The sequence below is a fragment of the Hetaerina americana genome, unplaced genomic scaffold (assembly GCF_022747635.1).
Source record: "Hetaerina americana unplaced genomic scaffold, ioHetAmer1.1.p SCAF_6, whole genome shotgun sequence".
Taxonomy (NCBI): domain Eukaryota; kingdom Metazoa; phylum Arthropoda; class Insecta; order Odonata; family Calopterygidae; genus Hetaerina; species Hetaerina americana.
In genome coordinates, this window is record NW_027287205.1 from 91,013,306 (window position 1) to 91,038,484 (window position 25,179).

The 25,179-nt window shown below is 44.8% G+C and overlaps 1 long non-coding RNA gene across 1 annotated transcript in view; it reads right to left on the reverse strand.

The window, feature by feature from the left end:
* Window positions 1-25,179, reverse strand: part of LOC139695181 (uncharacterized) — an 83,100-nt gene that overhangs the window by 19,918 nt on the left and 38,003 nt on the right. Inside the window, exon 2 of the long non-coding RNA XR_011702277.1 lies at window positions 4,863-4,901. This is a non-coding gene — a long non-coding RNA (uncharacterized lncRNA). The remainder of the gene's footprint in view (window positions 1-4,862; window positions 4,902-25,179) is intronic.

Sequence of the window (25,179 nt, forward strand, 5' to 3'; positions counted from 1 at the left end):
CAGATTATCGGAGGAGGGGTGGGGTTGCTCAGTTTTCGTTCTGACTGCTTCAAAAAGTTTTATGGTGATTATCGTGAAAGGAAAGCAAGCAGGCGGGAGGTAGAGATGCGGAAAAGGGGATTTAAGGGGCGTGTTTAGGCGTACGTACCCTGGGGAGGGCCACCCCTGGTCGAGGGTGGCGCTATAAAGTAGGGGATCACACATGTGTGCTTCACCCCTCCCCCCCGCATTGGCGGCCCGCCGGCAACAAAGTGCCGAAGGTCGAAGCGGGAGGAGGAGATCACAACAATGGATGCCTAGATGCGGGGCGCACTCGGGATTACCGGGGGGGGAGAGGGGGGCGTTCCGCGGGGGCCGTCAAAGGGCTTGGGAGAACCATAGAGGCAAGCAGGTACGCGCTGGCCATTAGCGCAGGGGGTCGCGGGATGCACGCGGGGGTGGCGCGCGCAGATAAATTGATTACGGGGGGATGGGAGGAGGATTCGGAGATGGCCGGTTTGAGATAGGCGCGCTCCCTTCCCCCCGGGGGTGAATCCGCCCGCTCTCACTCTAATGAACCCCAGGTACGGCGGCCCAGATCGCGGGTGCAGCCAACGCCCCCCCCCTCCCCCCAAACCCTCTGTTGTTCATAAGCCGCGTCTAAATCCTCGGGCGATAAATGGCCACGGGGGTCATCACTCCGCAGGGAACCAGATACAACCCCCCCCACGCCATCCGCCCCCACCCCCCCATTCGTACTTACGAGATGGGTGAATGCAGGGCGTCTCCGGTCGAGAGTACAGCGCGGCCGGGATGCGCTCAATTACGGCTAATGGGGAGACGGGGCCTTTAGCGGTGGGCGGAGTGGCTTGCCATCTTGGAGGGGGCGAGGGAGCAACATCAACTCCTTTCGGAAACTTGGCATTCACACAGCATTTGAACTCATTCCTCATCACTAAAAGTTACAATAGTATGCTCATCTAATATCCCTGATCAACTAACACAACTTGCGCTTTTTGTTCATGATATCCTTACTTCGGGAAAGAGCAATGCTCCAATGGACGCGATTTCTCTAGATTTTGAGAATGTCTTCAACAATGTACCTCATAGTAAACTGCTCACAAAGCTAGAAGCATATGGCATGGATAAGAATATCCTCGGTTGGATTGAAGACATTTTGAATGGTCGGGTTCAAAGAGAAGTGATAGATAGAGTTGGATCAAATGCAGTTATAGTTGCTTCTGGAGTTCCACAGGGAAGCGTTATCGGACCTCTTGTATTCCGACTTCACGTTAACGACATTGACTTTGTAGTCACTGGTAAGATATGTTTATTTTCCAATGATGCAATAGTTTACCATGGTACCCGTAATCCTGAGGACAGAGCAACTTTGTCAGATGCCCTTAACGCTATACAACGCTGGTGCGACACTTGGCAATAAGAATTAAACTTAAAAAAGGACGCAGTCATGAATTTTTGGAAAAATAGGAATTCCCTCCCGAACGCCAACCGCATTGGGAACAACGAAATGGAATGTGTAGCCTCAATTAAATACCTAGGCGTTACCCTCACTCACGACCTCTCCTGGGTGAAACACGTACTATGGGGAATATATGTGGACAAGCTAACAAAAATTTAGGATTTTTTGGAAGAGTACTTGAAAAATGTGATGAAAAGGTCACAGAGAAATGTTATCGGTCGTTGGTTAGGCCTCATTTAGCATATGCTTTAATTATATGGGATCCTCACGAAGTTGGATTGATTGCCGAATTGGATCGCGTGCAGTGTGGAGGAGCTGGATTTGTAAAACGTTGTTATGATAGACTTAGTAGCGTATCCAAAATATCAGAGCAGCTAGGCTGGGGATGATAACTCACGGAGCATAGGTTAAATTACAGATTGAAGCTTTTGCATTAATTGATCGGATGTCTCTTTAGCAGTAACGTTTGAAACGTATCCCCATCGTACCATGGTAGGAGTGATCATGTCAATAAAATCAGAGAGATTAAGTGTAAAACAGATAGATTTAAGATGGAATTTTTTCCACGAACGATAAGGGGTCAGAATAAAGATGTCCGGCCGCGGTAGGGGTGAAAATATTCGACGCAAAATTAGTCTGATGTGTATTCACCCTTTGCCACACACCCTAGCGGTGGCTTGCGGGGAACTAAAATAATAAATTATTCTTAACATGCATAAATGACTTAAGCTCATGCGTTAGTTGCAACGTTTGATTACTTGCAGACGATACGGTGGTACAAAGGGAAATAAGGACCCACACAGATCGCGGTCAAATATTTTGGTAGTAGTTCTAACACCACGCCTTTCATGGGAAGCACATATCAGGACAATATTCGAATCCACTTTAAAGATACTTGGCTTCATTGAATGGGTGGTGGGGAATGTAATGAGAAAGTAAAATAGAAGTGTTATTTTTCTCTAGTAAGGCCTCATTTGGAATATGCCGCAAATATTTCGGATCCTTGGGAGAAAATTTGGCAAAAAGAATTAGATAAAGTCCAAAGAAAATCCGCTAGATTCGTTAAAAATTGTTATGATAGGAACACAAGTGTGACAGATCTCTTGGGGGATTTAGGCTGGGAACCACTTGAAGTGCGGAGAGAATAAGTGAGGCTTAAGACTTAAAGAAAGGCTCAGAAAATACGAGTTTAACAATGACCCTGAACGAATTATAATGGCCTCACGCTATTTAGGTGGATCAGACCACAAATATAAGATAAGGGAGACACCAGTACAGATAGATACAAATACTCGTTATTTTCCCGGACAATTAAGAATCCTCATATTAAGAAACCAAACTCATTTAAGAGATATTAAAGAAATTCTATTTACAAGTCAGGATAAGATTTAACGTAGGGTAGAGATATTCAACAGATTCAGGAGAGATGTCGTGGAAGTTGGTCATCATGAGAAGTGCAAATTGGTTTCTCATATTGCGTAGAGATGATGTTCATTAGTAGTTGCATGGGTATGTTAGTTGATCTTATATTTATTCGTACGCGTGTTAGTTAAAACATTTTTCGCATGAATATCGCTTTCGCCCCTGTGGGTGTAGATTGGCATGAATCTGTTAGTTTTGCATGTGGTATTATTCTCTTTTACGGGTGGTGACCTAAAATGGGTGATGACCGCCGCAAGGGCGTATGGCCCTCGCGGCGGCTAGCGGGGAATTGTGTAGATGCATGAGGGGAATGCACAGGGCAAAGGAGTGTTTGGGGCGTGTGCTCCGCTGGGCCGGTAATGCTGAGATTGCGGTCGAAGGGTCGGAGTCATAAGCGAACGAGTGGCGAAGAAAATGGTTTGACGAAGGAAGGACCGAAAGGTTGAGTCGTGCATTCGTGGTTATGGACCATGAAATGAAAGATCGGGAGAGAAAAAGCGAAAGGGGTGAAAGGACACGAAGGCAGGAGGGGAGGAAATAAGTGCAAAAGGGAGTCTATTCCTTGAAACTACTCAAAATCACGTTTCTGGCCCACCAACTAAAGGAAGTGTCGTGAAGAGCGTGATTTGCCCGAAGCGCCGGCATTGGTCACCTACGAAGGGATGACATTCCTCCCCTTAATGTCCACGTGGCGATCAAATTACTCAACCCTTCAATGAATGAAGAAAAGGCCGTAATCATGAGCCATGACGATATTAATGCCTCACTCTGTCAACCGCACGACGAAATCCAATGCTGCGGTCTCCGCTTATCGCCCCCAAACGGTGCTTCGGGTAACCGACCCTTCGTCTTCAGGCGTGTGGAAGCAGGGCAGCCCACTCAAAGGCCAGCTTAAAATATTTCTGGGGTACGAAAATATAGAACAAAACATATCAATATGCAAATTGACCACGAAAAATCTAAACGGTACTCGAGACATCAGAAGAGAGTGACGCATGGGGAAGAGGCTTTACAAGAAAAGGACGGTTCGATGCTGAGAATCTTGAAATATATGTCAAAGAAAAGATAAGCGATAACTTTAGAATGAATCGTAGTTGAGCACGGCTTTCAAAGCTTGTAATTGAGGCAAGTTGACAAAGTAGGGTGTTTGTAGGATTTAGAATAATCGGAAGGAAGAGGAGAAATGGGGAAGTGGCGGGAGGGAAAGGGAAGGTTGCGTGGGAGGAAATGAAAGGAAAGTGCGAGAAATACGAGCGCAGAAGACTGACGCTGAAGTGACCGAAGAATAGTGAAGACTGTGATGCACAGAATGAGGCCGGTGTGTATTCAGCGAGCCAGAGGGAGGAATGAAGATGAGTGTGCGTGTAACAGCAAAGGAGGCAAGGCAAGCATGTTGGAATGAGACAATGATGTATTTTGGTTCGTTCAGCGCACGCACCGACGTGTCGTGCGAGTGTCGCAGCAGGGCACATTATTCGAAAACACGCTTGATCTGCAGCCAATGGTGATGATAGCGGTCATTGATGTTGACACGACTTTGCAATGCATGATTCCGAAACTTCTGGGTGCAGGGGACAATGGAGAAGGGGGGAAGGGGGGGGGAGTGGTGTGGAGAATCGGAAGAGGGGAAGAGAATACGAGAGAACAGAGATGTGGGGAGGTGGGGCGGGGGAGGAGGAAGGCGAGCCTCATGAAAGGCCTCAAGTAAGGAGTTGAGAGCTTAATGCGTGCAAAGCGAAAGGCCTTGAAAGGGGAGAGGAGGCGCGCCGTCACGCACTGGTGTTTCCAGTGTCGTCACACATCTAGTGCTCAACGTCACGCCACAATTAATCATGCCATTGAAATAAACGCATTCACCAGAATGGCGTTTTTATGCCATCGGACACAGTGACTAACACCATTTTGCATTTATTAATATATCAAATACAAATGCCATTAATTAAGCTTGCTCTTAATTAGAAAGAGGGAGTTTGTAACTTACCCGCCGGTGAGACTGTTGGGCCACATAGGTGGGGCGCACCTGGCAGGCGAAGCGATGTGCCCAAAAAGAAACAAAAGACATTCTCATTAGATGGGCCGCACTCATTGACATTTGACAAGGGATCTCATGTTGATTGGGAATTGTACAGTGATCACTTCATGGCTGAATTGAATACCATTAAACATACAGTATTACTGCTTATTTCTTAATCCATCATAGGATGTAGACCCTTCGGGATATTTTAGGCGTGCGGGCAGTCATTTTAAATGAACCCGGTCACTTTTCTCATCGACCCTTTTGAGATTGACCAGAGGCGCCGGCGCAATTCATCATTTCGTTTCTGGGCGAGGAGTCATACTCAGCCCAGTCAGTTTTTAGCTCAAGATGGAAAATACGAAAAAAAACACAGGTTAAAAAAATATTAAATGCAAACATCGATTTCAAAAAAAAAATTATTTGGAAGCATAAAATCTCATGAACCTATAGCACGTGGAATAACAGCAGCAGTTTAGTTTCTATCAACCTAATAATTTAGAAGGATGGGATAGATATTTTTAATCCCATCCCATATCAAATTCACTGGAACTGGGATCTACTTAACGGAAATTAAAAAAATAATTATTCAAGTCACACTCATACGATGAACGAATTCGAGGAAACATTAATATTTACAGAAGCGCTCCTTGCAGCAGATTTAAGGATATTTGTCAAAATTATTTGATAAATAAAATATGAAAGTACTTTCATGGGTCACAGACACAGATTGGCGAATGAATATCCTTTGGCGATTCAGTTTCCAGGACTGGATAAGAAACTGAACGAAAAGAAATATATATTTCTCGTGAATTCGCACGCTTGGTGAATATGTGCATACGTAAGTTTATCATTTTTAAGTAATTATTACTAAGAAATACTCGATATATCGGGTTGAAATTTATTCTGTATATTAATTGATGGTAATACACCTAATGTCGTGGATAACAGATTTCGCTGTTGATTTGTTTTGTTTCAGGAAGCCCTCGATTGAAGTAGCTCGCTGGAGGCCTGGAAGTGTGATTGAGTTCCTTCATTTGAAAGGTTCCAGTGCCCAACAAATACAAAGTGAAATGACGGCCGTTTAGGGAAATGAGAAGCCCATCATTATTCGATAACAGTCCATATCCACGAACGATGACTAAAGAAGTGGGAGACCATCCCTCACGGACGACGCTGCCACGGTGAACAAAGGGGAAGAAGACTTTACTCTCATATTCAACGGAAGTGCAACCATTTACAACGATTTGTGGCCTTTAAATTTTACCCCACCCCCCATTCATGCCCCTCCATCTCGCCCCGAGTGACTTTCTCCAAATTTTTGGATCCAAAAAAAAATACTGCGTGGTCAGAGGTTTCAGAACTAAAATGACATCATTCAAGAGGTAAAACAATGGTTTTCGATGCGACCCGCTGACGTCTACAATGACGGGCTTCGAAAGATCAAGAAACGATATGATGATATGTATAGCTTGGAATGTTGACCTTAAAGAGAGTCTTAAGAATAATAAACAAAAATTATGCTGCTATCTCCATTATTTTATTAATAATAATTAAAATTCGACCATCACCCCTCGTATTTGGAATTCATTTATAAATTGGTCGTATATTTTCAAAACATCCGACTCACATGTTAACGAAACACTCCCTTTTGGACAAAGGGCGACAGCAACTTTCTTTCGATTTTGATTGTATCACCTTTAAGTCGTCCCATAATTTAATTGACTGCAGACGCTCTTAAGGATCATTTATAGCGCTCCCGAGAGACCGGGATTCGGTCGGGTACATCATCTTCAACGGGAAAGACAAGAGCCGGGATTAGCAGAACTACGTAGAATGCACGCCATAAAGGACCGCGGGACACTCGGAAATTGCCCGGCTCCAATTTCCACGGCAGTAATCTTCTTAAACGTTTTTATCCAGGATTTCAGCATATTTGACCGTTAATCTGCTAACACTCGAAGGGGGGGAGGCGCCAATTACGGCAACCTGTAGCATGCGATCCACAAGCGAGCGACGGCTCTCAACTTCTGACGCGAGAGCCAAGGAATGAGAGGGAAATGAATTGAGAACATCCTGAGTCACTATAGGTCAGCGAGGGCCACGGGCAGAGGGAAGAAGTGTAGAGGGACGCCTGGGAGGAGAGCTAGGAGAAGCAAGCAGCGGGGAATGTCGGCGGAGGGAACGGTGAGAAGAGGAACGGAGAGGGAAAGGAATATGATTAGAGGGCTGCTTCAAAACAAACCCCAACACGCGATGATGCTCTTGAACGGTGAATTACAGGTACACCCTTGGTTGGAACTCTTCTAGAGTAGGAAAGCAGGCAGCCATTAAAAATCAAGAGTATGATACTAGTTCTCCTTAGTTGAATCTCAGACATCGATTGTGCGACTAGCATTAAGGAGATTCGCGGAGAGAGCAATGGCGCGAGATAGAAAGAGGGACGAAAGGCACAGAGAGCTTCTTCCCCGAGCTGCCCACCTGCGGCGCCCAAGCACATAACCACGTGTAGCCATTATATATATATATATATAATATATATAATATATAATATATATATATATATAATATATATAATATATTTAATATATATATAATATATATATATATATATATATATATATATATATATATATATATATATATATATATATATATATATATATATATATCCCCTCCCCGGACTACAACCTTGACGTGGTGGTAGGGATTGTGAGTTCCAATGGCCCCTAGAGCTGTGCTGGCGGGATTAATAATAATTGCTCCTGGTAGGGTCACCCATGCCAGATAGATCGAAAGTTCGGAGACAGTGAAAGGTATTCCACGCAGTGTCTGTTCCTCAGTGAGGCGGCTGCAATGGCGCCTGACCCCAGTGGGGCGGCCAGTAAGTGATGGTGTCACGTTAAAAACACTATTGAGGAAGGCAACTGGAAACCACCTCAATTATCATTCCCAAGATTTAAATGATGGACAATACAGAGATTTTGAGTCCTGGCAACCACGGGGCTCGGCCCAATCGGCCGTGTGTCGTGCCCGGCAGCGGGGGAAGCAAGGCTTCCGCGGTCGTCATCCCACGAAACCCTTGCAAGAGAAAACCAGCGGCAGCAGGACAGAAGACGCAAGAGAAGAAGACCAAATTAGTTAGAATAGGAACGTGAAATGTTAGGACAATGTTGAGGTCAAGGAAATTGGAGAATGTTAAGTGAGAGATGGAAAGGGGAAATATGGATATTTTAGGTTTATGCGAGGTGAGATGGAAGGATAGAGGGGATTACTAGAGTGATAATTAAAGAATAATATACAACGGCGAGGACAAGAGCCGACGAGGGGTTGCCATTGTGTCAGATAAAGAGGTAGGAAGAAGCGTAGTCAACCTAGAGCAGGTAACGGATAGATTATTAATAGTAGAGATAAAAGCAGAACCGACAAACTTGGTTAATATTCAGGTATACATGTAACCGAGCAAGCATACGGAGGAAGAGGTCGATAGGATATACGATCAATTAGAGGACATAATCGCGTGTGTTCCTTCAGGGAAACATTTGATAGTGATGGGGGATTGGAATGCGACGGTAGGCGAAGGAAGAGATGGTGATGAGGTGGGGGACTACGGTTTAGGCACGAGGAATGACCGCGGGGAGAAAGCAGTTGAGTTCTGCAGGAGACAGGGGTTAGTCATCACCAACACTTGCTTTAGACAAGGTAAGATAGTAGTTGATCCGGCAAGATGGAAGATAAATGGAAAGAATATATAGAAAAACTGTATAGTAAAGATCTTAGACCAACAAATCTATACCTAGAAAAGGAACATAAGGTAGAGAATAATAGCTGAGATCTAGGCATACTTGACGATGAGATAGGAAGGGCATTAAGGGAGATGAAACTAAATAAGGCCGTTGGGGTGGATAACATTCCTACAGAACTACTGAAATGTTTAGGAAAATGTGGGAGGGAGAGGCTGGCTATATGGGCTGATTCGTATTATTTATGAGGAAAGAATCTGGCCGGAAGACTTTTTGAGATCAGTTTTAGTTCCTATTCCGAAAAAGGTAAAGGCTACATCTTGTGAGGACTACAGGACAATAAGTTTGATATCCCACGCAGCTAAAGTTGTCCTCAAGATCATAAAGAAAAGGATGGAGAGTAGGGAAAATGATTACTTAAGGGATGATCAGTTTTGTTTTAGGAAGGGGAGCGGAACGCGTGATGCCATTGCAGTAATGAGATTATCAATCGAGAGGAATTTAGAATACAACCAGGTGGTATTTGCCTGTTTCGTAGATTTCGAAAAAGCGATTGATAGAGTGAATTGGGAAAAACTACTGAGTATATTGCAGAAAATAGGAATAGATTGGAGGGAAAGGAGGCTAATCCACAACCTGCACATGTCTCAGACTGCTCAGGTGCGAGTGTGAGGATGGGCAGTGTTAGGAAGCAGTATAAGGCAGGGTTGCCCATCATCGCCATTGCTGTTCAACCTATATGTAGAGGAAATTATTTCAGAGGCATGGGAAGAACTGGAGGAAGGAATGAAAGTGGGCGGGGAATTCGTAAAATCAGTTAGGTTTGATGATGACCAAGCTTTAGTTTGTCAGTCAGCCAAGAGGTTGCAAGCATTGCTGAGTGGATTGGAAATTCAGTGCGACAGGTATGGGATGAGAATAAGTATTAATAAAACAAAGGTAATGCGATTTTCTAGAAAGAAAAAGGCTAAGCTAAACATAAACATTGGAGGGCAATAACTAGAGCAGGTAGACCAGTTTACGTGTCTCGGTAGTGTTTTGGACCAACATGGTCAAGGTAGTATGGACGTAAGGAGAAGAATTACGCTAGGCGAAAAGGCTTTCACAAGGAGGAGGGAGTTGATGAGAGGGACGTTGAGTACGGATATTAAGAAAAGACTCGTGAAAACTGTGATATGGAGGGTAGCTATGTACGGCGCGGAAACGTAGTCATTGAAGCAAGAGGATAGACTTAGATTGGAGGCTTTTGAAATGTGGATCTGGAGAAGAATGGAGAAGGTGAAATGGACAGAGAAAAAAACAAATGAGGAAGTAATTGGTATGGTGGGCGAAGAGAGGGGTTTGTTGGGAGAAATCCTATGGAGGCAGGAAAAGTGGCTGAAGGGCGTATTGACCGGCAGTGGGATTTTGAAGACTCTAATTGAGGGGAGAATGTTAGGCAAACGAGGAAAGGGAAGGAACAGGATAGGGAAAATCATCACCACCGAAAAATCACTTTAGCTTGGGTGGAGCTGCAGGTGCCCAGAGTGCCTTGCCCGGGAATCGAACCGTGGACCCTCCGGTCAGCAGTCCATTGCTCTACCCACTGGACTACCGCGACCCACAAAAATAATATATATTATTATTATTAGGTAATGTACCGGTTAAGGTAGGTTTTTGGATGGACATAATTACTAATTAAATAATTTGTGATTATGTGTGTAATTTGTTATATAATTGATGTATATATATGTGTATACATTCATATATATACATATATATGTGCATATATATATATATATATATATATATATATATATATACACATATATATATATGTATGTATATATATATAATATATATATTCATTTTACACATATATGTTCATATATATGCATATATATACATATTTATATATACACATATATATATATATTTATATATATATATTTGAAGTCGTAAATTGGAAGAAGTAATGAAATAATTTTGCGTGGTTTGCATAGAGTTCTTCCGCTTTGCCCGCCGTACTTCTCCGCCGTTGTGATGTCGGGGGCGAGGGTGGTCGGTGTGCGAACCCATGCGATCCCTCCAACCCACGCTAGCGGCGGCGGTGAGTCACATTCGTGTTTATTAAATCTGGAGCTCTTTCCCTTTGAAACTTCGGAGTAGGGAATTGCACGACAATCGCTCTCATCTTCCTGGGCGGCGGACGCGGGGGGAGGGGTACAGTATCCGGTTGAGTGACCTCCCGCGGGGATCGAAGTACGTGAGGGTAGACCACCTCCCCCCGCAATAACCCCCCCCCCTCTCGATCATTTACACACGCACCCACATATGCGTATACGTTATTACATGTTCATTCCTCTCTGGCCGCAAGATTGAATATTATCTTCGGCTTCAGGAGCGAGCAAAAACGAGGAGTCAATGGCCACGTCCTATTTCCATGAATATGTTTCCCCTACCCTGTTTAAAGATAGGTTTTTGACGGTACCTAAGCGGAAAGTACTGTGGGGACTTGGTATTTCTTTTTCTATTCCTACTCTAATTCGACCTGCCTTCACGTGACCGGCGAACCCCGCTCTCTCTTTCTTCCTCAGCGTTCTCCATTCCACCGCGGCGTGCCTTTCCATATTTCCTCCACCCACTTACTTCTGCCTATTCTGGATGTCACCCCACAGCGTCCTCTATACTACCACGGGCCCAAAGGTTTAAAACCTCGGCGATATATTGCTCTCTTCACTTTCTTCCGCTTCTCAAAAACTCCGATCAACGCTCGCCCTTTTGTCCTAACTCCAAACCTCACGTCTACATTGCGCAAGGTTGGTACAAAAAGTATCACGGTGACAATTTTTCCTGATGCGTGCGTGAAGTGCTGAATCCAGAGCGTCAGTTGAGTGTGCGCATGATCGCAGATTGTATATTGGCACTGAGAAGATGGCGGTGTACACACAATTATCACTGATAATTTGGCAATGAGAAAGATATGCGCTCAACTCGTCATCCCGCAGGTCCTCTGGACGGACGGCTAAGAGCAGAGGCGAGTGTCTGATTGCAAAGACCTTCGACGTCATCGCGATGATTCCCCAACCCCCTTGCAGTTCCGACTTGGCACCAGAAGACTATTCTACTAATATCAGGAGTAAAAACCACCATCAATCAAAGGGCACATGGGCCCTTAAGTGCCGCATAGGAAGCTTGCAAGCGTAACATCAAGGACTATCCGAAATCCGCCTACCTTCGAGTCGTGGAAAAACCGCTCGGGCAAAAGTGTGTCAACGCTCCAGAAGGGATGCATTTTGAAGAATTTTGAGACATTTTAGCAATATCTAAAATAAATCTATTTTTTCTAAACTTTTCCTGACACTTTTTATAAAAATAATATGTATAGAACTACGCTCCACCTTAAAGTCTTTAATAGTCATGTCTATTTCTAAGAACCCACTTTTAAATCTCTTCCTCTCGCAAATGCCTCTTCCGCGGACGCAAATCTTCTTCTTCTAGTGCCTCGACTACACATATTTGTCAGTTTCCATTTCCCTCCAATATACTTCCCCCGTACTATATACGCTTCTCCACCCGCTCTGCATAGTTTATTGTCACCTAATTTGTTATTTGCTTCGCCTTTCCTATTTGTAGAGACATCCAATACTTTTGATTTCTTGCGATTTCTCCTCATTCCGTACTTCTCGCAATGCGCACGGTAAAATTCCTTGGCTGCCTGATTCACTTTTGACTGCAAACCTAACTCACCTAAGGGCCTACCCGTCCCCTTTTACTCACAGGTCCAACGCTCCAGCTGCCACTGTAAATATTTCTACGGATTATTTAACTACAAGTACCGGTGACGATGGCTTAAAATACGCTAGAGAAATTTAATTTGTTAATTTTAAGATGGAGGGCGTGAAAACAGCAACCGAAGATACTTGGAATCTATTCCTTACCTTTACGTGCTCATTAGTCCATACCAAGGAAATTTGTAAAAGATAAAGCGGAACCTAAGATATTGCAACGCGGATTTTGAAAGCCGCTCCGATGTCATCATCAGGATATGCAACGCCAAGATGAAAAATACAAAGGATGGTATCTCTACCGCCGGGCTGTATAAGATATGTGACATTTGGGGTAAATGCAAAAAAGGAATGTCGGTAAGTGTTAAGGGAGTTTAAAAAGAAAAAGCAAATGATAAAATTAAATTAAAATGAAAATCCGACCTCATTTCAGGCGTACGCCAGAAAGGTTCAGAAAAAGACGTCTGCAGTTGGTTCACTCAAAAACGGATTAAGGCGAAAGAGCAACCAGCAGTTTGAAAAAGGTCTACGCATTAAATTTCTTCTTCCAGAGAGCGATTTCACCAAGTACCTCACCGATCGTCTTCTAGCTCATCATTTCCGCCACCCGATGCTCGAAATTGACATGAAACCAAATGGAGCAGAACGTCGCGTTGAACAATGAACGGTCGGGTACAAAGACTAATCATAGATGGAGTTCACTCTAGTGCAGTCGAAGTTACTACGGGTGTTCCCCAGGAAAGTGTTATCGGATCTCTTTTATTCCTACTTAATCTTAAAGACATTGACTCCGTAGTCACTAGTAAGATGCAAACTCTTTGATATGGCCATCAAACAATTCCACGAAGGAAGCCTAAAGCTGTTAGGTATACTAGTAAAATGCGTCCATATGCCGACGATGCATTTGTTTACCGTGACATCCGTGATACTGAGGACACAACAGCTTCATCAGACAACCTTAAGATAACCTTTATCAGATACAGGGTTCTTGTGGCACTTTATCAGATGTAAACTTCCAAAAGTGCTTAACCATGAATTTTTGGAAACTGAGTAATTCCCACCCGAACGCCTACTGCATGGGGAACACCGGAATGGAAAGTGAAGACTCAATTAAATACTTGGGAGTTACCCTCACTCACGATCTCTCCTGGGTGAGACACATACGGGGAATATTCGGATAAGGTAAAAAAAAATTATTAGGGTTTATCAGAAGAGTACTTGGTAGGTGTGATGAAAAGGTCACAGAGAAATGTTATCTGTCGCTGGTTAGGCCTCATTTAGAATATGTTTCTAGTATATTATGGGGGATCCTCACGAAGTTGGATTGATTTCTGAATTGGATCGCGTGCAGTGTGGAGGAGCTAGATTTGTAAAACCTTGTTATGATAAGCTTAGTAGCGTATCTAGAATATTAAATTTGTAAGCGTTTGATGAGGTATAGATAAAGAGAAATATTCTTTTTTCTCTCATTTTTCATCGGTATACATTCCATATTTGTAGAAAATGCTAATGGAATAGGATTGTAAACGTAAATTTATAACTATGTTATATCGAAGTAGCTAAGCGCCCGAGGGTGGGCTATCAATGAACCTTTAGTCCCCAACACCGCCCTAATTCTCAGCTCCGACTAACATACGGAACTTAGAAGATAACCTTTAAACAATCCGCACACACACTGATTGTATGATAAACTGTTCTCCAGCCCTATGAAGTACTCTCGATTCCACCTCTCCCCACCCATTCCATGTCAAGCACGCATACTATCCTCCCCACCTTCCTCTGCTTCCCCTAATTCTGATTACGATCAGTCTCCCACCCTTCTCGCTGCCAATGCCACACTTCCCATTCCACTCTCAATGTCCGGATCTCCTGCATCCGAGTCGCCTGCTTCCTTCCGGCGCCAATATCTTTCGTCGCCGAATTCTATTGACAACTTTGGAGCCGCTGAATCGCATCGGCAGTCGCGTTAAAACATCGAACACTTGAGAGTGATTCCCATGGCCGAGCAGAGCAATGCAGGCGGCTGTTCTCGTACCCTCGCCCGTTTTTTAATCGCAGGTGAATGCAACCGCACTTGCCAACTTGTAGAAGTTATAAATGCTCTGGAGTACTTCGTAAAATCTTTTGCCATGAACATCATTCGCGCCGTTTTTCCTTAAGTGCCCGAAGCATCTTTCCTTCAATTGTTTGGTTTTTGGGTGCTCCCATTGAGCAGCATTAATTATTTCTACTGCCGGGTTAGGGTACGTTTTTAATGGACCCTGGCATTATCCACTACCATACTCCATATCCCAAATTAGCACGACTCAAAAATCCTTGAAACCCCAAACTGCATACCACAGACACTCGTCATTCAGCCCTGCTTACTCTCCAAATCCATTAATTTCATCCGAAATGCCTATTCCATCTCTGCCTCTACTATATCGCTTTCTCGGCGTTCCTCCGTCTGCCCCCTACATCCACTTATCCCGCCTTTCCCGCGTCCGTCCCTCTCCCCCTCCCGCCGCCCCTGGGACTTCATCCGTACTTTCCTTCCATTCATTTAGTCTCCCCCTTCACCTTAGGCCCCTCCAACCCACGCCCGTCCCCACGGAGGATGTGTCCCATCCCGATGGCCGAGCGGCTTGCCTCCACGGGCAAGTTGCTCGGCCATACTGCACGACTTGAAACGGGTGAATGCTTCCATTAGTCATTTTTTGGCGCTTTTCTTGAAGGTGTCCATCATCAACAGCTTCTTTGTAAAAGCTCCGATATGTTATTAATTCTTTAAATTACTATTTTATGTTCTATGTGATGCTAGGCTTTAATTGGGAGGTTATTCCCGCTTGCATACATTGCAATAAAACTATCACTTGCGGAGTATGCTCCAATATTTCATAGTTTACCTTCGTTCCTTTGCATCGAGCCCAACTCATAATTGCATTTGTCTCGCCAGATGCAGTGTAAGTGAGGATACGAGACATATGTTTGAAATGTTAACGAATGTCCAGTTGGGTGGGAAGTTTTTTTTAAATTCAACAATATAATATGGTTGCATTCAAACCATGAAACCTTATCTAATGAATTAGTGAATTTTTTGCAAGGTGCTCCATCACATCCTCACGACTTAAGGTGATACCTCCATTTCATAATGTATTCAGAAAAGTTCTATACTGTTTGTAAAATACTCAGACAAATCAAATTAGATTTACACTTTGGGCTAAATGCATCCAAATCCATTAATTTTACACGCACTAGGTGGCGTAGTTTCAAAACATTATTAGGTTCGACATCCGTGGTTAGGTGGTTACCGTTTCTCAATGCAATACGCCAGGCCATAAAATGAGCACAAATACCGGTTGTATTGTATTTAGTAAATGTTGCAAAACCTGATGCTCGTTTACGTTATCATACATTATATAAATATGAGAGTTTCCTCCACACACCAGCCCGTTTGCAGAGTCCTCGTGAATCAAATAGATCGAAGAAGTAGTGAGGGTCGATGCTGTTGTAAAACAACGAAACTCAGACCGTGAAATAGATAAATAAATAAAGTTATAGCAATTAATTATTATAAATTATTTGGTAATCGGCCGTCAATGGCAGGATTTGGGTTGACGAAGACTGAACATCCCTACATTCCCTCCTCGCCCCACCCACAACGCACAAGCTGACTTCGGACACTACCCCAAGCACCCTTGCCGCATTCTTCCTTCCGCCATTCATTGCGTCCAATATTCTTGCGTCTATTCCTGCCCCTTCCTCCCTTGTGCCTAACCTCCTCTCCATATAAGCCTCCCTCTTAAGCCTCCAACTGCCAATCCCAATGCTCCCACTCCACCTCTCTTGCCTCCCTTAGATTTCTCCAATCAACAACCCCATCTACTCCCTCTCACCTCCCCTAGGACTTCCTCGATCGCCTTCCTCTCTGCCCACTCCTCCTTTTCCATCCCTCTCCACACACAATCTCACAACTGTGGAAAATAAAATAATAATGATTAAGGAATATGATGATATCACTCAAAGATGGTCTAAGAAACTGAGGAAGATGCTATGCGAGGGAGACAGCGACCTCATGGGGTCATTCGCTACACGCGCATTTTCATGCGAAAGATTCAAAGTGAAATTTAAATCTTTTGCCTTGACCTGGGCTCGAACCCGGATTTCTCGATATCCGGCCGAGGTCTTTAGTCAGTTAAGCCATCGAACCGTCCTGTTGAACTCCGACATTTTGGGGTCATTAAAGGAACAAGATACTATGGCGAAAAAGAGTGCATAGAATGTCGCAGGCATTCGTAGAAGAATCGGGGTCCATATTCAAATCCCAGTCAAGGTCGATGATTTTTACAATTTGAAATTGCTGCATTATGATGGACTGGCTGACGACCCAACATTCATTTCCGACTCGGCCTTGTGGAAGCTTCCACTGACTTAATATGTACGCAGACCTACGCAGGTCAATGCATGCACGCGCAGAATTCATGATTTACTCCCTTTATGTTTGCGCAAAAGGATAATGCTCTCCCTAACGTTTACGGTTAGTCCAGTCATTTGCCTCGTCTCAACGTATGGGGATGGTAATTTTGGGTTACCTTAACTATTTTTTTTAAGGTAATCTACCGGTTAAGGTAGGTTTTTGGATGGACACAACTACCAAACAAATATTTTATTACTCCTAACAAAACACAAAATCCATCATCCTACTCTATATCAGGTCCCTCTTCATCTCTGAGTACTCCTTAACAATTATAATCATCTAAAATTATGTATAATATACCATAATATTTAAAAGAAGTAAGTTGTTTCGTAATCCGACGAAAATAGCATTGATCGAATCTACATACAAGATACATACAATCTGCATACATTTCTCTTGCATACTAACTAAAATATATATTAATTAATGAATCCATTGATAAATGAGAAAACCAACATCAATGAAGCATCACTATACATATCGTACGGTATACCAACGGGAAATTTCATTTTTAAACGCCTATTTAATATAAATTTCCCGAAATATCCTTCATTCTTATTCGTACTCCTTGGAGACAGAGCCGGCACTCCGCTTCGCACTTGCCGCCGCCCTCTGCGCTCCGAACAAAGTTGGCTCGCCATTGCGGAAGTGCGCCTTGTTGCCTCGCAGGCCGCCATGGTCACTCTCATATCACCACGAAACTACGCGTAGGATAATGTCAAGACGGGCGAAGTACTAAGGACATGAAGACCTACGAGGTATTTTCATGAGGATGAAATTGGGACACTTTCACGTGACATTAAAGAAGAAGTCGTGACAAAAGCTATCCGTTTCGCGTGGGGCATCGCCGGATGGACGACCACGTCCTTATCATTGGATAGCCTGGTTTGGGATACAATAGGAGGCGACGCACGCCTTTACAAGTACCCATTGGGTGAATGCAAGTCGAGTGGCTCACCCACAATCGTGATGATTCCTCTCGGTCTGCGAGAAGATGCGTCGGTGGGCGAGAGACGGAGAGGGAAAAAGAGGAAGTGGAGTGTCCAAAAGGACCTTGAATCAGGATTCCTTCCGCTGGACGTCCTAAGGACCGCGAGCACTCGCGATGTCACCCGCGATAATCGAATATGAATTAGAGCCATAAGCTCCAGACCCCGAGCGAGAACTTTGCCTGGAACATCCATCTCCGCGCAATGAATTCCGGGGACTCCATTCACCCATCCGGAGGGGGACGGCGACCCCCTGCCCCCTGTCGGGGTGGACGGGAAGTAATTACGTGTCCCCAATCCCTCACCCCTCGAGGAAAACCTCATCCTCTGTAGAGTGGGGACTCTGGCGGCCCACTTGCGTCGGCAATTGTTTCCGGCTGGGTGGACAGTTGCGCTGGATCAAGGGTAGATGGGCGGGGCGGCCCCCGTCGAGGGATGATGAGCGGTGCGGCCCACGCGCCTCGGCGACAAGTGTGCCGGGCGGCGAGGGCTGTCCACTCCCGAGGGAGAGAAGGGAGGGAGGGATCCATCGTCCCCTCCCCCAACAATGGGCCAATCCCCAAACAATGGGCGCTCTCTCCCCGATTGCGTGCTTCGTTCCAATCTACCCACAAGAGGCCATCTACGCACGAGAGGTCATCTACGCACGAGAGACGCTAGCTGCGTGAGGGAACGGAGGGAGGGAGGCAGGGGAACTCTCCGGTGATAATAGGCACACGACAACTGAATGAGACGTAACACTGGATTCACGAGAAATACCGCTGCAGTGGCGCATGTCATAGTATAGAGGAGCAACACTCGTTGTGGGTAAAAGATAGAATCGCATGGGCGATTTGGGGGTTTGAACCTGGATCGTTCGATTCTTCGCAAGACAGACTACCGAGGAGCCTTCTTGAATTAGGGATTTACAAGGGTTTTCGTAAAGGAGCTATCTGTTCGTGGAAAATCACCGTGCCAATCGTTTTAACTAGTAATTCTTTCATTTAAGTATGCATGCACATATACGCTCATAACACACACACACACACATATATATGATATATATTTATTTTATGTTAAATATTATACAGTTTATATTAAATATATATATTTAGTATAAATATTATATATATACAATATATATATAATGGGCTGACACAATATAACAAAAATAGAAAAGAATAGACACATTTAAAAGAACACTCACAGGGTAAATTGTTCGAGCTTTCGGCCCTCTCAGAGGCCTTCTTCAAGAGAGACTAAATATATATATATATATATATATATATATATAAAGCCAAATCCAAGTGGGTTACTAACATGATAGAAAGTTTGAGCTTTCGGCCTTCTTTGAGGCCGGATTATATATAGTATATATATATATATATATATATATATATATAAATATATATATATATATATATATGAAGCTGTTCGAGTTTTTAAACGATATGAAAGTGGTACAAATTAACCTGAGCTATCATCGCAACCTAACTAATGCATAAGTCTAACTACAAATCCAATGACTCCGTGCAATCGTATTGTAAACGTAGCTCTTGGCCACAGGCAAAAGAAGTACAAGTCATTCGAGTCGTTTAAGCACATGTGGGTGCTCCAGCATTCTGGACAAATTTACAGAAATTGCGGGTGAATTAATTCTCTCGCTCTCCACGCTTGCAATGTCCCGGAAATGAATTTCATCGAGTGCATAGTATGGTCGTTGATGCGGTGAGAGACCTTCGGACGCAGAAAAGGGAATAGTTGCCAAAGGCGCCGACGCCTGCTCTCAGCGAACAGCCGGCTACACCCATGAAGCTGCGGATGAGGCCATCCACGCTCTTCACGGAAACACCCCCACCTCCAAGGGGTTGAAACATACGTTCGCCCTAATCTCGTGAGCCGTGGCGCTCTCTGCACGATCACGGTCGTCTCGGGGTATTTTCTTATTCAAGCTCTATAAACGGGGCGAGAACAAGTCAACATGCTTCCTTCATCCGCCTTAACCCCATGCATACACTCATTAAAGACAATTACATACACCCAGGCCCCTGGTGGACGAAATCCCACCGAGGCGGGACCCGTGGGTAGACAGGCGAGGACGTTACCATGCTGCCACCGGGTCGGTGCCGTAGGGATGATTGCAATTCGTGAGAATATTGAGTTCTTTGGAAAGCCCTTGCCTTGAATCCTCTACCCGGTCAAGGCGAAGGACTTTTACAATCGGAAATTGTCGCATTGGTATGTACCTTTAGCGGATGACTCCGTTAAAAGTTGCTGTCGCGGCATCTCCCGCACTTTCCATTAACGTCTCGGTAGTTCAAAGTGCAGAAGGCACTCGGCACTCGGGAATCTATGAACCCGAGTGTGGTATCCCGTTGCCTACGCAAATGTATTCATTCAGCGTTTATTCTCACAACTGTGTGCGAGTGCCATTGACATGACTACACTCAAATTTGTTCCTCCGCCAAGACTTGCTCCTCGTCGTGAGTTTGACCACTTGATGGCTTTGACTGCGTGGACTGCGGCGCGGATATTATTGCGTCGTAACATTGTTCCGTATTGCTATACAGCACAATGACTGTACGACTTAATATATTGTGTATATATGCGCCCAATGTCGACGGCCACCCCCCCTTCTGGGGACCCCTGCTGTGTTGAAGGGAAAGGGGGCCGAGAGGAGACACGAGTGCCCTCGGCTCCCACCCTCTCTCTCGGTTCCACACGTGCCACTTGGCTGCACCGATGCCAAAAGGGAGCGGCGATCCGGCGGGATGGGGGGTGCTGAAAACCTCGATGGGGCGTGCATGCAATCTCGCCCGCAGCTCTCCCTCCCTCCCGAGACCGCAGAGAACACAAAACCGTTCCCGTGGAAACTCCTCAACGCACCCTCTGGTCTGCATTGTCGCGGCCGCAGAGCATCATTCACGGGCCTCGCCGCACATGGCCCTGAAAATGGCAGATTGCCCTCTTAATTTTTCCTCCTCGGCTCTCGGCGATGGATTTCGGAAACGACCTGGGCGATAAATTGTCGGAAGCTCATGACACCCTTCCGCGAGCTATCAGTAAACATCAAAGTATTGCGAACTTCGGAGGCTAGGAGGGATAGTATATGTATTGTAGTGCAACAAAGGTTCGTGTGTGTGACGTATCCCTTAAAGGACACCTCCCACCCAAAGGACCCTTTATTCTGCAGCAGCAAAAGATGCATTTTAATGGAACTAAAACCTCTGAATGGCGAACAAACTAAATGAGTAACTATACCCTAGAAAATTTTGACCTTTCCTGAACGTTTTCATACGTCAAAATCTTCAGTATTTCCACATAATTTCTTAAATTCGGTTTCACGAAATTTCTATTTTCCGTTCACCCACACAATGATCAATATTAAGTGCGGCGATTCTATGAATATACATACATATATATATATATATATATATATATATATATATATATATATATATATATATATATAACTTTGACAGCAACAAAGCAATGCAAGAACACATAAAAAGATAACTCACATGTTATTTCTTAATCATTTAGACGGAGCTGAATTCCAGCGAGATGATTAAGAAATAAATTGTGAGTGATCTTTTTATGTGTTCTTACATTGTTTGTTGCTGTCAAAGTTTGTTATTCAACACTTCCGTTTAACTTCGACGAAATCATCTATATATATATGACCATATGTTATCGTCGATTGACGATTAATGGCCTGGTTGAACAATTTCCTCCACTTGGACGCACGATTGTCTACAATATTGTCACGGAAAACCTCACATACGACAAAAGGTGTCCAAGGTGGGTACCGAAAATACTCACCGACCACCACAAAGAGCAAAGAATGTCCAGAGGACGAGAGTTTTTGGGCCGTTACCGATAAGATGGAGATGACTTGTTTTCTCGCATTGCTACCGGGGACGAGGCGTGGATATCCTACATCAATCTAGAAACAAAACAGCAATCGATTCAGTGGTGACACTCATGTTCACCAAAACTGAAAAAGTTTAAGCAAACTCTGTACGCAAATCGAAAATTGATGGCTACCGTTTTTTGGGACATAAATGGTGTTCTTTTAATAGATTTCATGGAACGTAGGAAAACAATTGCAGCTGACGTGTACTGCTGAACGCTCAACAAACTGAGAGTTGCGATCCGAAACAAACGACGCAGGAAACTCTCATCTGGCGTAATTCTCCTCCACGATAACGTACGTCCTCACACTCCAGCAAAAACCAATAAGAAAATTCAAGATTTTCGTTGGGAACTCTTTGACAACCCACCGTACAGTCCTCACCTTGCACATAGCGACTCCTACCTCTTCATGCACTCGAAACACTGGCTCGGTGGACAACGTTTCGATCCCAAAAAGGAACTCGAGAACGGCGTTGTCAATTTGTTCAGCTCTCAGGCGGCGATTTTCTATGCAGAGGGGTTGAAGAAGCTGGTGCAGTGGTACGAAAGGTGCTTAGAAGTGAACGGCGATTATGTAGAGAAGTGGAGTAGGTTTTCAGCTAATTAAAAGTGCCAATAAAATGTATTTCATATGAGTATGTTTTTTCCTCTGACCAAACGGCCCTTACTTTAAGAGCATGCCTCGTATAATGCCCTACGGAGCTAATTCGTTTAAAATGTTTTCATCGTGCATATCGGTTTAAATATCAAGTATTTACAAACAGCTGGTATTGAAATGGCCAGTACTTTTTGTATTATTTTCGTTAATGTAGCAGAAGATAGGATTCAGGTCTCAGATTCTACATGAGTCGGGCATCGAAACGTCGGCCAATGTGGAAACCCTGACCCGGGGGAAGACCCGAGACAACTCCATGAGGCAAGTACGCCGGAAGAGCACCAGATCTCACTGGATTCCGAAATCGTCCAGTCTTTGGCATCCACAGAAGTGTTGGCATGATTGACAAGCAACGCATCGACTCCATCGCGGTGCCCTCCTACTTCGCTAGCGGTTATCACGCCAAAACCCATTCTCGTTCTGAACTTCACGATAGCCTCCATAATACTCCTTTTCCATTTTAGTTTCAAAATGTCGCCAAATTAAGAGCATCGCTCCCCTTCCTCGCCAATTCTCGACATGATCGTATTTTAAATCCCGTTTCACGACTGGATAAACTCAATTCCTCAGTAATACAAGGCATAATCATCATGCCGCCTGCCTCCGATGCGATCCTGTAATTCACTCATCAGTAACTGCAATCTCCTGGCTGACTGATTAACTTCGTAAACCTACCCCGATCTCCTCCCAATTTCGACAATTTCACATCCACCCCTTCCCTTCACTTCACCCCCTCTGCGACCAAAGGGGAGAGAGAAGACGGCGGCCTCTCTCTACCCTTCGAAAGCCTCGACCGAATCGCAGATCGCTATCAGTTGATGCAATTCCCAGTTCCAAACTGGTATCCGCCCTAGAGTCGCTCCTACCCTCGCGATGAATGACTGCTCGCTCCCTCGCCACCGCCATACGTAAACTATTAAAAGGTAAAAGGTTATGCCACTCAACAAGAATAACATCGGTCAAGTCCAAGGACTTTCCTTTGAGATCTTCAGGGGATATTCCATTACTTCAAAGCCCTTGTTCTACTGCCTATCCCGAATACTAATGATTTCGTAGTAGTGGTATTTAGGGGAGGCGACCGATAGCTGAGGTCATTTGCGCCATAGAGGATGGATAAAAAAGGATGAAGGGTGGTGAGAAACCCGGCATCGGTATTAGCATACTCTTTTAGAAAGGCGCCAAGGGGTCCGCATTTTAACGTCCCATCCGACGGACGGCGTACTCACTCAAAGTGCCCTCCACAAAGCACCTCAAGTAGGGATCGAGATACCTCTGCAAAATATTCATAATTAAACACCGCCGGGATTTGAACCTGGGCTCTCTGGGTGGGAAGCCAGTGCATTAGCCCTCACACCACCTGTCGCCAATTTCCATTTTCGACGAACAGTAAAAACAAGGACAACAGAAACTAACACAACTGGCACCATACGCACAGCTCGACGATCCGCCGAGCACAGACGACTCATTGGGTCTCAGACAACTAGCGCCACTAGTGGGTGGGACCATAGTCCGCGTCATGGCCACCAGAATGCACCAGTTCGCGCATTTATTGCACAGACTGCGATAAAAGAACTGATAGTCTACCCGTTCCTCGAGTTTAATTCTCCGGAAGTCTCCACCATTTGTTCGTTGACTTTCCGCAATCGAGAGAGAGAGAGAGAGAGATTCGCACCTGCTCTGAAAGTATTAATTAGCGGAGCAATGCTTTTTGTTTGACATTTTATTGTTTGACTCTAATCTTTATATTTTAAACGTAGGAGATATATTTTTCTCGGAAGAGAAGTATTGATGAGAGGTCCTCGCTTAGTGACCGCTTAGCGAGGGGGTGTTAGAGCGTGCTTTCAATGCTGACTGGGGAAATGCAACATGCAGTACTTTGGGTGGTGTCCGCCATAAGGAGGTATAGTTTAGCGGGGATTCACGGACCCCCTGCGCATAGTACGGACAGGCCTAGAGGAGGGTTCTCGAAAGAAAGGAGCCCCCCCCCCCGTCTCGACGCAGTGCCACTCGAACACATGTGTGCTCGGGCCGCCATCTCGTGTTCATTCAATTGATCTCGCCCCCCGCCCCCATTGTGCCGCTTCTCTCGCGCGGAAGGAATTTCGGGGAGATGGGGGGTGGAGAGGGGAGGGTTGCAGAGGGGGGCAGGACTAACAGTGGCATCCTGACGATCGGAAGCAGGTTATGACACGGACATCAAGCACAGCCGAGATCCCGCTTAGCACGACACCGGTGCACCACATTGCTACAATCAAGCATTCCTTCATTCCATGTCCAACACGCCTTTATCTTCCATTCCACTCTGCTTCGCTGACTGCACACTTGATTCCTCCTTCCCCACGAGCACATGTCGCGGGTTTCTTTATCGCTGTATCGTGGCCACTCATTGTAGAATCCTTTGCCCCCTCGTCCTGCTTTCTACGCATTTGTCCCAAGCAATCTTCTCTTTTCTCCATTTGCCTGGTCATCCATTACACTTTGCGTATTTTCCTTGGCGTTCGTTTAACTTCTTCGACTCCTCCCACTGGCCACCACGAGCAAAACTCTATCCACTCGCATCCTCTCGTCTCAACGAGAAGTTATCGAAGCCCATGCGAAAATTTAAATAAAACTTTCTAGGCATGTTTCAACTCCTTGTCATCAACTGCGCCCTAATTTTAAGTATACTTTGCATTTTTTCACAAATCATAATAAACACCATTAGCAGTTTCGACGCATAAGTCACATCGTCCCTGATGAAGTCGCCTATGCGTCGAACCTGGAAGGAGTGTAATAAAGAT